The sequence below is a fragment of the Meleagris gallopavo genome, chromosome 6, assembly GCF_000146605.3.
Source record: "Meleagris gallopavo isolate NT-WF06-2002-E0010 breed Aviagen turkey brand Nicholas breeding stock chromosome 6, Turkey_5.1, whole genome shotgun sequence".
NCBI classification, from domain to species: Eukaryota; Metazoa; Chordata; class Aves; order Galliformes; family Phasianidae; genus Meleagris; species Meleagris gallopavo.
This window is the reverse complement of record NC_015016.2, coordinates 4,730,953-4,745,633: the sequence shown is the minus strand read 5'-3', so window position 1 is coordinate 4,745,633 and position 14,681 is coordinate 4,730,953.

Sequence of the window (14,681 nt, the reverse complement as noted above, 5' to 3'; positions counted from 1 at the left end):
TAAAAGCACAGAACAAAAAAAACACCAAAAGACCAAGAGCAACAATAGGGTGTTTTCCTTCCTGTATGTTTGTTACAGTTCTTGCTGGTCATGCAAAGGAAAAAAAAAAAAGCCAAAACAAAATGTGGCACACAGGTCACTATGTTCTTTGGGAATCAGAAATAGACTGAGTGGGCTCAATAGGCAAACACACATTTCACAAACTTCTCATCACAAAGCCAATATTTATTCAAGAGAGAATTCTTCCTTTGGGTAATTAATATTTTCTTGCTATTTATTGCTCACTAGATGGAAGTTTTGGAATGTGCAAGGAAGGGGGAAAGCTGGCAGTGTTCCTTGCAGTTATTACATTGCTGTGGAGGCCTCCAACAAAAATCACAGCACCGAGTGTACATTCCTTTCATAAGCAAAATGGATCATCAGGCAAAGGAATGGCTTCAAAAGAATGCATGCATCATGCCTTTGACATTTTGCTAGAGCTCGAGCAGGAGGGGAAAAAACAGCTATGGAGAAGCACTTTCCTTACGCCGTGCATTTGTTCTTTCCTGTCTGCTGTGAAGGAAGATTTCCACTTGGCACGTTGGAGACTGGAACCTCAGCCCTTCCTCTTCCAAGCCACACGTTCGAGAAAAGCCAGAGAGTTTACATTAGAGAGGAACAGGAGGTGAAGGAAATTGTAAACTCAAGTGAGATGTTATGGGGCAGGTTAGATGCTGGTGGGTAGACTAACAAAAGTGGAATGTTATTGCTAAAATCTGGCTCCTTCCAAAAAACTCTTAACGTTGTCAAAGCCTTGAGTTTAGTCTGCTAGTTTCAGACATTCCAACATATGCTTCTTATTTTGTTTTTAATACTTACAGTCCATCCAGAGACAATTCATGGCAACCGTGGCTATTGTAACACTATATAAAACATGGGGTTTGATGACAACTGATATGAAGTGTGATTGGAAAAAATAATGCCCCCTGGTAATGATAATATTTCCTGCTCAGATTGGTCTCACGATAATAGGCCTGCTCCAGTGGTGTTTGCAGAGTTATGTACAGGACTCTGGTATTACATTACAGCTGCTGCCTGGTTCTACATCCGTGTGAATAGGAGGAAATAAATACAAATGAAGAAATACCAGAAGGTCTGAAGAAATGGGGCCCAACATTGCCAATTTCTTGCTTGGGTTTTGGAGTGGGTGAAGCATTGGCACTTGGACCTGACCGACCAAGGAAGCATCTTGTCTTGATCTGAGAGGAGGGAAGAAATGCAACCCCTGAAGAATGCCCAGGCTCTGGGCCCTGGGAACTTGGCAGGCTGCTGGGGAGGTCAGAAAGAGCCTGGGGCAGAAAGCTTTGCTCTGAGATGGGAGTGAATGTGGATAAGGAATTCTAGATGAGGTGACGTTGAACATTTTCTGGATAGACTGGGCTGTGGATAGTTGGCTCTTGCAAAGGATTCCAGGTTTTAGGGGTGCAGGGATAGAAGGACAGGTAATCAGTTTCCCTGAGCATGATTATCTATGTTGATGAAAAATGCACCTGAGAGGCCAGAGTTGCAGGGCTGGGACATGATGAGATGCTGAAATTGTCCACTGGCTTTCTGTGACCTGGAGCTATTTCCTTCTCAAAATAAAGACTTAAGTTAGATCTAGAGGATGGCAGGTAAGGGCACCTCCTCTCTATTCTGTGTCTGGATCTGGCCTGTTATGGCAACAACATCTGCTGTAAAGTTTCTGCTAGATATGGCTTTGGGTCAGCAAGCCCTGAGCAGTTGGAAGTTGCTAAGGGTCGTCCCAACAGCTCTGCTTCCAGCACGCTGGAACATCCTTGGAAGATGTCAGGTGGAAAGTTCTGCAGAAAAAGACATGAGCAAGGGAGAAGCCCCTGAAAGAGTAGAAAAGATGGCAAAGGAACTTTTCTTAGATACCTCTTATGGAGGTGATCTGGAACTCTGCACACTAAACTGGGAAAGAAGGAGAGGGCAGCACCCCATTTCAGAGGTTGGTAGGAAACCTGGCGCCTATGATGCTGGGCTGTAGGATTCCACATCCATAAAGCAGACATGTCTCAAAGACTTCCATGCCTGTGGAACATCCTATCAACAATAAGAAGCAGGTCAATATAATATAGTGTCCTCCAGAAACTCAGAGCCTGTGGACACAGTGGCCAGAGGTGACCCACAGCAATCTAGCAGCTATCTATCTACACAGGGGGACGTGAGACAAAGCTGGCAAACAAGATCTGATCTCACTTGGAGAGGGAGGGAACTGAGTCACCCAGATACGCACACACATCAAGGAGAAACTTCAAAGAGGCAAAGAAAATCAGGATCAAGGACTTTGAGAAACTATCTTCAAAGGCTGAGCAATCTGACCCCAGGGCTGGAAGAATGCTCATGTCCACCCTCCACAGCACGACGTAGGACGGGAAAATTATGCAACCCTCAAAAGTCTGCAAACATGAGCAAAGACACGTGAAAACTGGGTAGTGCTCAAGATGACCAGCGTCACGCCTTGGGAGCGGGACCAGCTGAGGTGCCTGCCACTCTCACTGGGGAGCTGAAAGGAACTCTCCTTGCCAACTGCCAGCGTCCTGGTGTGAGCTGGGCCTTGGGTTTTTTCTCGTGGATATGCGTAGTGAAATTTCCAACTGAGTTTTTGTATTCTTCCCAAACTGTCTTTTACAACTGCTTCTCTGCTCTGCGCATTGTGTTGAGCTGGAAAAGCTGTTCAGTTCCCATCTCAGCAGCAAGCACGTGGGGCTCCTATGGCAGTGACAAAACTGGGGTCTGTCTAGGTGATCATTCCATGTCCCTCTTCAGAGCAGCACCTGTCAGAGTGTGTTACCACACTGTTTCTACCTTTTCTTTAGTCCCCATCTCAGCCTGAGATGGAAGATGTCCAGCATGAAGAGATGCTGCTCTAGGTTTGTTAGTCAAGGTCATGGGATGATTCCTTGTGCCCAGGCACTGAGAGATACCTGGTGGGCAAATAAGCCATGCCCTCTCCACCTTGGCAGAGGGATTCTGCTTTTAGAGCAGCTGAGGATCAAGGAGAGCCTGAGGAAGGCTGCAGGGAAATTCAGTCATGGAATCACAGAATCATTGAATCATTGGATCATTGAATCACTGAATCATAAATCACAGCATCATGATATCAGAGAACAGCTTGGGTTGGAAGGGACCTTTAGGATGATCCAGTTCCTGATCAAGTGAGTTGCTACCCACTAGATCACACTGCACAGGGCTCCATCCAACCTGGCCTTGATCACCTTTAGGGATGGAGCAAATGAACAAGAGGAAGTCACTGAATAGGAGAGTGTTGAGAAATGAGCTATTCTCACACCTTTACCTCCTCTCCTCACCTTAGTGATGCCCTGACACTTGATAGATCAGCAAACATGTTGTTGGCCAACACATGACTTTATTCATGCTGGTACATAAAAGACCACACGTTCCTGCTCTGACCATAGCAGCTCATGTCACCTTTCCAACACCAGCCAATAGAGTCCTCCTGTACACTGGGAATCCACCTGTCCTGCTGAGTGATTCCTAATGTACAGGAAGTGCTGCATGAAACTTGCATGAAACTAATGGGAGGACATGATGTGCCAGCAAAACAACCAGGAGGAATCCTCTGGAGGAGGTGGCTTTGGAGCAGCATGCCCAAGCAGAGCCTAAAGGTAGATTTGCTAGTTACTAAAGATAAGGAGATTTGCCAGTAACAGGGACACCCTGTCCCAGGAGGAGAGGGAACAACAGCCCACGGCAGGGAGAAACACAGCCTTGGAACCAGAACACAGGACAGGCATGGAGTGCAAATAGGGTTAGCATGGACACCATGCTGCTTCATCCAGCTGGCACAGGGCTCTGGAGAGCTGGCTGGGAACTGTGCTGACAGCTGTGGGGTGAGGTCTCCATTGGCTGCCACTTGCCATCCCCATGCAACCCATGCTATCTTGCAGCCAGCAACAGTTAAAGGCACGGCATGGCTGGCTTACCCAACAGTGGGCAGAAAATATCCCCATGGCCCTGGAAAAAAAAAGCACATTTGGACTAGAGACCAAATTATGATTTTAATGATTTTAAATATATATTGGTAGGAAACGGAAAGAAATCCACTTAAACAATTTGAATTTACCATGGTGTGAAGGCATTGCTGCTCACAGTCTGCTCTCTGCTGCCTGTACCCGTACTCTGATCCATAGGTGCAGGTTTGGCTATCTGGAGGTTCAAACAGCTGGTTATTGACAACCAGAAAAGCAACTTTTTTGCCATCAGTACCAACAGGATGCAAATGGTTGTAGCCAGTATGTGATTTCATTTTTCATTGGCAATCCTGCACGCAGTAAGGGGGGATGGAGCTAGATGATCTTTAAAGTCCCTTCCAACCCAAACCGTTCTATATTTTTTTCTTTTTTGTAAAGAGAGCTCTGAAGCAGAGGTTGGCTTCTTAGACCGTGGAGATTCAAGAAGTTCAAAGCAGGCTGAGAGATTCGGGGAACCTGATGCACATCTTGAGTCAAGCTACTTGCTTTGCCCCTGGGGCAATACGAAAAGAGAACATCCTCAAACTGATGAAGATCTGGACCGAAGCAGGTCAGTGTGACCACAGGGACCATTTAGAGATCCTTCCAGCAGGAACATCTGCACTGTGTACAGCCCCTGCTGTTGTTTTTCCCAGCAATACCTAAAAAAACTGCAGATACACCCTCACTGCTTATAGAGCCCTTGGCTAAAGTCAGTGCTTACTCCAGGCCTTGAATCACGTCCTTCCTTGCCCCAGCAGAGGAGGCTGAAGCCATTTTTGGCTCTTGCCATCTTTCTACCTCCTTGCCTTGTCCCTGGGGTGGCAAGCAGAAGTTGTCATTGGCTTGGCTGGAGGCAACCCTGGCTTTATGGAAATTTGAAGCCACTCATCTCTACTCACAAATCAGGAAGGCTTGTGCCCATGCTACCATCTCCACCTTGAGACTTTGCCCTTCAGATAAGTTGGGAGCAGAAAAGAAGAAAATAGGCTTTGCCAAACACAGGAGAGTGCCTGGCTTCAGTAGGTGATGAAGAAAACAAAAGAAAATCTTGATGCAATAGTTTAGAAGTGAGTTCTGCTGCTCTATTTGTGTTAAAGTCCTTCGCCAACATTTGTAAGAGTGGTCTCAGTTTTTGGGGGGGACTTCTGTTAATTTCAAGTACTTAATCTGGTTGTCAGGGATGTGAGATCACTTATCATCACAACCTCAGCTGATGCCACCACAGTTTGATGTTCAAACCCTGAGAGACTGTCACTGGTTTGTAGTGGGGACACCCCAGTGGAGACCTCACAAGTGCTAAGTGATCATTGGACTGCTCTGAAACATGGATCCCTGTAGTGGAAGCATGTTTGGGACAAAGCTTTGAAATTCAAACATTCTTCCATGCCGTTCTCTCCTGATGCTCTCTTACTTATTTTCTTGTAAAAATCAAGGCAAAACCATGAGGAGTTATACTCCTCCCGTGAAGATGAACAAATGAGAAGACTGAGACAAGGAGTACACCCTGCACCCTGGAGCATACTGTATGCAAAGAGGCCGCTCAAATCTCTCTAAACAAGAGTGAGAGGAAATAGTGAATTCACTGCATTTTCAGTGCTCTTTCTGGGATGCTGCTGGGCTTGGCAATGTCAGCCCGATTTAAAATGAGTCACACCCCATCAGTGCAGCAATCTAGCAAACATGAGCAGCACAAAATGGGAATGTGCCCATTGATAGACAACCTGACACAAAACAGTTTTACCCAACCTCACATGGATTATTCATCTCTGAAACTGTTATGCAATTCCAAACACTGCGCCTATGTATATGTGGCTCATTATTAATTTATCCTTTGGGATTGTACGCTGCCAGGACAAAGTATATTTATAAATCTGTTCTGTAGGTGTTCAGAGACAGTATGTGCCAATGTCAAGTGAAAGTATGTTGTAGCTGTGATTTAAATGACAAGGCTCTGTGCTGATGATTAGGACCAATGTCTTCATAGTGGAGGCAGAAGGACTCTTATCCTCAGATTTCCATATGAAACTTGTAACTTCTGGTGGAGCATTTCCATTCTTTCTTACGAGCTCCCCTGGGCCAAGCACACTGTAAATTAAGTTGCTTTATTTAAGGACTAGAACCAAAACCCTTGAGCCAAATACCTTCTGTCTTCATTCATATTTGAATTTGTGGCTTGGGCCCTTCTCCAAGTGTACTGTGAAGTGTCTCTTATTTTTCTCTTAAGATGTAGACAGAGACCGCAGTCAAGAGCCAGTGTCCAATGTTTTGTCTCATGTCAGATATTCAACAGCTCCTTTGAGGGCCATGTACCCATAGGCAGAAATGGGTTATTTAGAGGAATAAGAGCAGGCTAAGTACTGGTGCCCTGTGTTTTCTAAAGCAGTCTACAACATTTAGTGAACAGTGGAGCCCGTTGGCTCACTGGGCAGAAGGAAACCAGTGTTGGAGAGTGTTGGGGGGCTGAAGACCCTGATCAGTAGGAGGGTAGGAGCAAGGCCACTACCACTGCCTGTGCCCTACAGCCCATGGTGTTCGTGACTAATGAGGCAGCAAGGAGCACAGAGAACAAAGAATGAGATCTGCCCAAAGATACCCAAACCACTCGTCTTTGCTGCTTTGCAAAATGAGGCTCAGCAGACATGTGGGTGTGAGGATAAGGCTTAGTTCTCCTCATTTTGCTGCCTGAAAGACATTCACCAGCTCTGGTGATCCAGGCAGACTTACAGGGGTCATTGTGTCTGGGTGTCTGGACACCAAGAGGCTCAGAATCACCTGTTGGTTGTGATTAAAAACAAAGCAGTAATACATCCACACTTTCCAAGCATCCATTGGGAAAGTCCTCAGTTCTGGGTTGCTGATGCTCCTGTAAATAATAAATTCCTCCTCCTTATTTTGTAGCATTAATGTGGTGCAGATTTGTTAAAGATACTGCTTACGGGCTCACAGAAAAGCCACTGCCACAACTAGCAGCTCTAACCCCAGAGACTGTTCTTCAAAAGAAGGGTTCAGGTGAAGCCACCTCCTAGACATCAGTTTTGGCCACAGCTTCACAAATGCTTTCACCTCTCAGACTGTTTTCCCTTCTGCCCCACATATGCCTTTGGGAAAAAGCACAGCATTTTGTAAACTGTTGTTATGGGTCTGCCTGTGCTCAGAGATGAGGCTGAGCGTCTCAGCTGGTGGGTGAACTTTACAAACTAACAAACTCTTCCTCCTGGTGAAGAGACCTGCTGCAATGCAGAAGGGGCGGAGATAGGGGTACTCTCACCACCCATGTAGGACCGTCCCTTGTTTCCATAGCTCTGGCTTTTAGGAGCACTCAACACAGTTTCTTTCAGGGCACAGACGAGTTTCAGACAAATAAAATGATGGAAGATGGAGCCAGAATATTATCTGACTGCACAGGGTTGGTCTGTGAAGGGCACATCAGCCCATGCCCCAGCATCCTCCCACTGCACAGAAAACCCAAGAAGGAGGCTGAGTGCTTGAGAAAGGAAAGAGAAAAAGCAAACAAGCAAACAACAACATTAGATGGGATATTATCCACTGACTGCTATTTTATTTCTCTAGAGAAATTCACAATGTGATCATTAAATCCTCAAGGGACAAACCTGAACAGTGCTTTCTTCCTTCCGGGCAAAATCTTGGGGCTCTTAAAAAGATGTTGTATTTCACAGCTCAGCAACCAGCAACATTTAAAGAACTGGAGAGGAAAGAAGAACTTTCAAATGAGCTTAATTATTATTATTATTTTTTATTTTTTTTTTCTGTAAAAGACTCTGGATTGTCAGAAATCTGTTCAGGAAGAATAAACAAATTCTAACATCTGGTAATTAATAGCTCCTGGGCCACAGAATGGTTGCCTACAGAGACAGCTCACAGGAGTGCAGTGTTTGCCCTGTCCCTTATCTCTCTGAAGATCACTCACTGAAGCAAAAGCCCCGGATATGACATTTAACTGCATTTCATCTTTTGCACTGTAGGAAGACAGACACTAGGATCAGCATAGAAACTGTGACGCTATTCAGGCTTTTTGAACTTTCCAATCCTTCACACCTTCACAGGGGGATGCAGCAACTTGTCACTTGGGTAGTTCCCCATCTTGGTGGCATCTGAGCTTCTCTTATACCTGCAGCATTTGTTCTCAGATGCTGTTCTTGGGACAGGGGATGTTTTCCTGCCCTTATTTTTAGGGAAGCATGGTAACAGAAGGATGAAGCATCTTGCTGAGGGTTATGGAGGCAAAGCAGATGTCTGCCAACATACTCAAAACCATATCCACAAAACTTTCCACTTTACCCTGATAACACAGACGAGGAATAAACTAAAGCATACAGGGCTGGCACAAAACTTCAACAGAGACTTCATCGCCCACATCACTGCATTTTTAAGTAAGTGTGGCAAAAAATGTGTCTAGGCCCTTCAAAATCTATGGAGCAGAACATTTGAATTTCTGAAATGTTTGGATCTATTTCTACTTCCATTTCTGGCAGGTAAAAGCCACAGCTCATTAATACAAGAAAGACCTTTCCTGTGTTATTCTTAAAGGAAATCAGGATGGAGCTGTATCTTTTGTCAGGCTGCTCTTTGCAAGACTGGGTCCCCCTGGAGAAGACACCATGAGAAGAGGAGTTAGGATGGCCAGGATGGCCCAAACCAATGCCTATGACTTCACAAGACTTGTCAATTTTGCCATTTGTGAGGAGCAGTTTGCCTGGCAGCTACAACAAACCTTTGGATAACTGGGCTTCATTCCTTGCTTTTCCATTTGTGGTAGCATGCAAATCTGTATGTCCATGTTCCTTAAAGATACTTTACTGCTTAAAAACCACTGAAGTGTATGCCCCATCTCCACAGTGTTAAATGACATACAGAGAGAGGATCTGTGCACTTGAGTATGGTGAAATCTCATGGCATGAAGAGAAAATTAAACTATAGTGTTTTTCCAGTGAAAGGTGAAGTGTGGAGAGATATCTGCCCAGCTGGGACCACAAGTGCTCAGGCTCCTGTTTAACTTCTCTCCAAGCTACTTGCTGTAGTGCAGTTTGGCAGGGAAGAGATGTATTCCGAGGAAGTGGGAGAGGCAAAGTGGAATTAGCATTAAATCCACACAGGGACCAGATGCTTGCATTCCTTGCATACGCTGTCCTCTGGTTCAGCCAGCCCACCAGCACAGCCAGGATGCCTCAAGAAGGCACTGTCCCAGCCCTTGGAAATGCAGCCACGAAACTTAATTTATTTTTTCCACAAGCCTCCACATTTTGAAGGGCAGTAAAACTCAGGTCGAGCTCACAATTAACACAAAAATGAGTGTTCTTCATCCAGACCTTGACACTGTCAGGTATGCTGAGTGGCTCGTGCAGTTTAGAAAACGCTATCATCTCACCAGCGCGCTGCTCTGCACAGTGACAGCACACTCACTTTTGAGTAGCTGTAGTTCAAAGGAAAGAGATTTATGTGGTAGAGGCATGTGGGCTGTCTGATGAGCCAAAACTGGTCAAACTCCTGCCGACATAATGCCAGCGTCCTCGGGGAAACCAGTGGGAGTTTTCCCATTGGCGGGAGCAGCAACAAAGGCAGGGAGCTCCTTTGTCAGACGCCGAAAGAACCGAGTCTCCTCTCAGCAATTAAAATATAGAATTCTACTTGAAAGTGATTAATATTCCTAGTGTCTACTTATGGCCAAGCCACTGATCCTGAGCTCTACCAAATATGAACTTAAGTACACAACACTCTCCGGAGTTACTTCTCAGTTAATAATTTATGTACTCTGGCAGCAGATCAATGCAACTAGAAACTAGTTTAGTAACTTACCTTCAGGGTTGTCTATCTATAAACACTGCAGATTCCTAAGTTAAACAGAACCCAATTGTTTTCCTGTGTAATAGAGGCCAGGGCCTGATTTATATAGTTAATTTAAATGGTAATCTTAAGGAGTTGGGAAAAAAACGGCCTGTATCATTAAGGATTATGAAAGAGGGAGAAACTGTTTACTACTGGGTTCAGAAATATGTGATAGAATTGAAGATAAAATGTAAGCATCAAGACATAAGTAATAAAAAGGTACCGGTGTGTGTTGTCTGTGCTTATAGAACAGAGCATTCGTCCTGGCTGATTTTTCCTGAGGTTACTCTGCACCCACAGAGCTGTCTGATGCTGGGGATTTTCTGCAACTGCACAACGCAAATTCTTGCCTTTGTAACACCAGGCTGGGTTCAATGGCAGAGAGCAAGCAGGGCTTGCCTGGCCGTGGCAGGTCTGGGAGTTTAACCAAAATCAATAGTGCCCAGACTTACCCTTGCTCCTCAATCATCCTCAGCAATGAGAGTGGACAGCAGCCTGTGTGAATGGCTCGTGTGCTGAAACACGGCTCGCGTCTGAAAGCGCCTTGCAGTGACTAATTAACAGGCATCTGTTACAACTTGTTGAGCCTTATCTTCATTTTCATATACGCTCTTTTGGAATGAAGGGTTTTATTTGGGCTCCTGCTCCTGAACATTGCTCAAGAGTCACATTACAGGATTAGCCTTCCTGACAAAGGGGAGGGGATGCTTTGTGGTTAGCAGCGTGAAGCAGGAGGCAGCAGCTGGCCCCATCCCCATCACGAGCTCCGAAGCCACTCACTTGCCTCAGACAGCAAAGCCTGCACAGGTAGGAAGGCTTCATTAACACTCATGGAGCCTTCAGAGTTCCTCTTTTAAAAGGTGCCATGTGAATAGTGACTTAATGGTTATCAGATATCCCTGAATCACACTTCTGCAAATATCTCCTGCTACAAGCATGATGTCCACAGCTGCAGACACACTTGTCTCGGGAACAGAGCCTTCAAAGAGTTACCTCCACCACCCAAACAGTCATCATTAGGGCTTCACCTTGGCTACATGTAGGACAACAGGGGCAGAGACCTCAAGATCTAAAAACCACCACCCACTGAAGCTAAAAGTCTCTGGATGGGAGAATAAAAGATGCCCTCTCTGTGGGTCACTGTGGAAGACTGCTCACCCACACAGCGTCGTCTTATCTCTACATGTTGCTCACGTGAACTAGGAATTCTGCTGCTGCATGTGCACAGGTGCTGTGGGGAGCTTTCAGATCATGTAAACTGATTCAAACAAACCCTTTATTTATGTTCCTTTATCAATGGAAAACCAATGAAGGCTCTTCAGAGGCTGCCAAGTTGGATGCACTGAACTACACACATCGCTTGTCTACAGGGAAAGTTACACTGCAGCAGTGCTATGCATATGCATACAGATATATGCTATATGCTATAGAACCACTGACACATAGAATTGTTAAAATTGGAAAAGACCTCTATGATCGTCTAGTTTAATCCATCCTCACTGACCACATCCCTCAGTGCTACATCTACCCTCTTCTTGAACACCTCCAGGGATGGTGACTGCACCACCTCCCTGGGCAGCCTTGCCAAAGCATTACCACTATACCACTAGAAGTTTTTCCTAATATCCAAGCTGAACCTCCCCTGGCACATCTTAAGGACATTGCCTCTTTTCTTATTGCTATCTGGGAGCAGAGGCCAACCCCCACCTCACCACAACCTCCTCTCAGGCATTTGTAGAGAGCAATGAAGTCTCCCTGAGCCTCCTCTTCTCCAGACTGAACAACCCCAGCTCCCTCAGCAGTTCCCCATCACACTTCTGCTCCAGACTCCTCACAGCTCTTTTGCTGTTCTTTGGACACGCTCCAGGGCCTCAATGTCTTCTTGTAGTGAGGGGTCCAAACTGAAGACAGCACTTGAAGGACGGCTTCAAATCTGCCAAGTCCTGAATAGGACTAGTAAGGTATCCTTACATTTTGGGACCATGTAATGGAACTAGTGGACCCTATAAGTGGGAAGAAAAACTTGAATCGGTTGGATAGTAATACAAATCATCTAGGCAGGGAAGGCAGACCCATAGGTTGGTTCCTGCTGAGAGGCCCTAAAGATCTGCTCAATATCTCCGCCTATGTATGCACTTCAGTTTTGAGTCATCTGCACAAATGCATGTATCAGCATCTGAGATACTCTGATGGTCAGTGAAGAGTAATAGACACTTCGGGGTGCAGTTCCTTTGCTGTATTTTAGATATCTGCTGTAGGAGGAGATGCAAAGCTCCATACCTCAGTAGGCTGCTCTTTAATTACTAGTATGGTGTGGGGGGACTATCTTCAGTGATGCTGCCTGGATACAGTCATCTAAAGTAAGCACTGAGACATCACTCCTCTTCGTGGGAATAGCAGTCACTTCCTCACAGTTCAATTCTTCTAAAGAGAAATCAACTGCAAGGGAAAAAAAGGCTCTCTTATTTCAGAGACACTAAAAGAAGTGGGAGTGTGAACATATGTGTATGTCCACATGGGGAACTACTCTGGAGTCTCTGCGGTTCTTTAAATACATAGCGAACACGATGCCAGGCTCACCTCCCCTTCTGCACACGCTCTTGGGTGCGCGTAGGCTGCATGCTTCTGGTTTGCCAGTTTTCATGGAGATGCTCGGAGCGGACATGGCTGATGATGGACTCCAAGTTCCTGTAATGGATAATACAAAGCCATCCCACTCGCTCCTACTCATCTCTCATGTGAAAGTTGGCTTGACTGAGAAGGGAAGGCAAGCCGCTCTCAGCTGGCACCCACTAAATGTTGCTCTGAAAAAAAGAGAAAATAAATAAATTCCTGTTTTTTTATAGATAGGATCCCACAGCTTTTATATTGGTATAATAGCACTAAATAAGAAGAGAGCAAATCAGTGTCTAAACCCTCTGATCTTATTCATTTGAAGGGACAGAGGATCACGTCTTGCCCTTAGCTACACTGACATCAACCTGGGGTGACTCCAGATCATAGAAGCATTGAATTGTAGAATCACAACCCAAGAATGGCTTGGGTTGAGAGGAACCTCAATGATCATTCAGTTCCACCCCGTCATGGGTAGGAATGCCAACCACAAAATCAGACACCACATCAGGCTGCCCAGGGCCCCATCCAATTTGGCCTTGAACACTAGATGAGCTGCTATGAGGGAAAAATGGGCACAACAAGAGCACAGTTTGGGCCCTAAAAGTTTCATTATACACCCTATTACCATGAATTATGTGCATGCATCAAAGCAAACATAAAGTCTTCTGATCATGAGGATGAGATAAAAATTCAGCTACTCTGCTGGCTTTCCTGGTTTTGAACTGCTCCTTGCAGAGTTGAACAGTGATGTGGGATGTTTCCCACCTCTCTTTGTTTTTTTACCAGTTTTACCTTGCGTTCTGTGATCTGCAGTGTGGAGGGCATAGCAGTGAGAAGCTCAGCTGTGTGCAGAAGCCAACTTCTCCTTCAGGCCTCTGCAGGGAAATTCTCATTGCTTTCCCTCAAAGAAAAAAAAAAAAGGAAAAAAAAAAAAAACCACAAGACTAAATATGTGTTTCTAAGAAAGTCCCGGAGATTGAGAAGCATTGAAAAGCCCTCTGCCATGTTGTGGTCATGGAAAGGGCATGTTTGTAGATGCAGACTGCTAGCAAGGGAGGGTGAATGCATGGCTCAGATGTGTAGAAATTCCCCCATCATAACTGAGAGTTTAATAGCTCACTGTTTGTCCCTAATTCACCACTGACTACTGACAACAAGATGAGATAGAGGCATTTGTGTATTTCAAAGCCAGATGTTTTGGTGTCCAATCTTAAAAGCAGACACTATGGGAAAGCTCCTATGGGAAACATCCAGCCTCTGAAGAGCCTTCACTGGTTTTCCAATAGTAAAGGAAAATAATGAAAGGATTTGGTTGAGCCAGTTCACAGAATCTGGAAGTTCCCCACAGCATGTATGCACATGCAACCTAAGAATCACCAGTTCACATGAGCAACAACCAAAGATGACACCGTGTAGGTGAGCATCGGTTAGGAAGTGAGCTCTCCCAATGGTGACCTTAGGGAGAGGCCTAAGAGCTGCCACTTCTTTTTCTCCCATAGAGCTAATTGAACTTATAATGTGCAACATCCCTGTTTCAAAAGGCTGACTCCTCCTTGGCCAACCTACTGACCCACAGTTAAGGGATGTTCGTGCGATGGGGAGAGTTGGGAGTGCCCTCAGTTTGCAGGGCGAACTAAACATTGCTTTCCCACCTCTGGGTTTTCCAGCTTTATGTCTGAAGATTATTTAAGACAAAAGGAGTATTCAGTGTCATGTATATTTCTGTAATCATTTTATGATTCGATGTGCTGTGTGGAGCCAGGAACTGTACTCAGTGATCCTCATGGGTCCCTTCCAACCCAGGATGTTCTGTGATTCTATGACTTTACAGGCAGACTGATCCCACTCACTCACTGTATAGGATTCCTCTGGGGTGTTACTCACAGGAAAGGCTCAGTTCTGGCTGGTGGTGAAGCTGGATGTAACCTCAGCATGACCTAGGCACCGTGCCACCTCCACCAAAGTCTCTCCAAGAGCAACTCTGGATCCCTGGAGATACTGCAGACCTAAAAGTCAATTGTTCACAGCACCTTCAGGGTTGAGTGCCTGCTAGCTGGCATCTTCAAGGTCTCTATTTTGAACTTATTTGGTTCTGTGTAATAGATTTTCCCCATGGAAGAAGCTGAATGTTGGTATTTGTCATTCTTTGGGGAGAACAAAAATCACAAAGCAAAAATGCTGGTAGAAGAAAGAAATCTGATA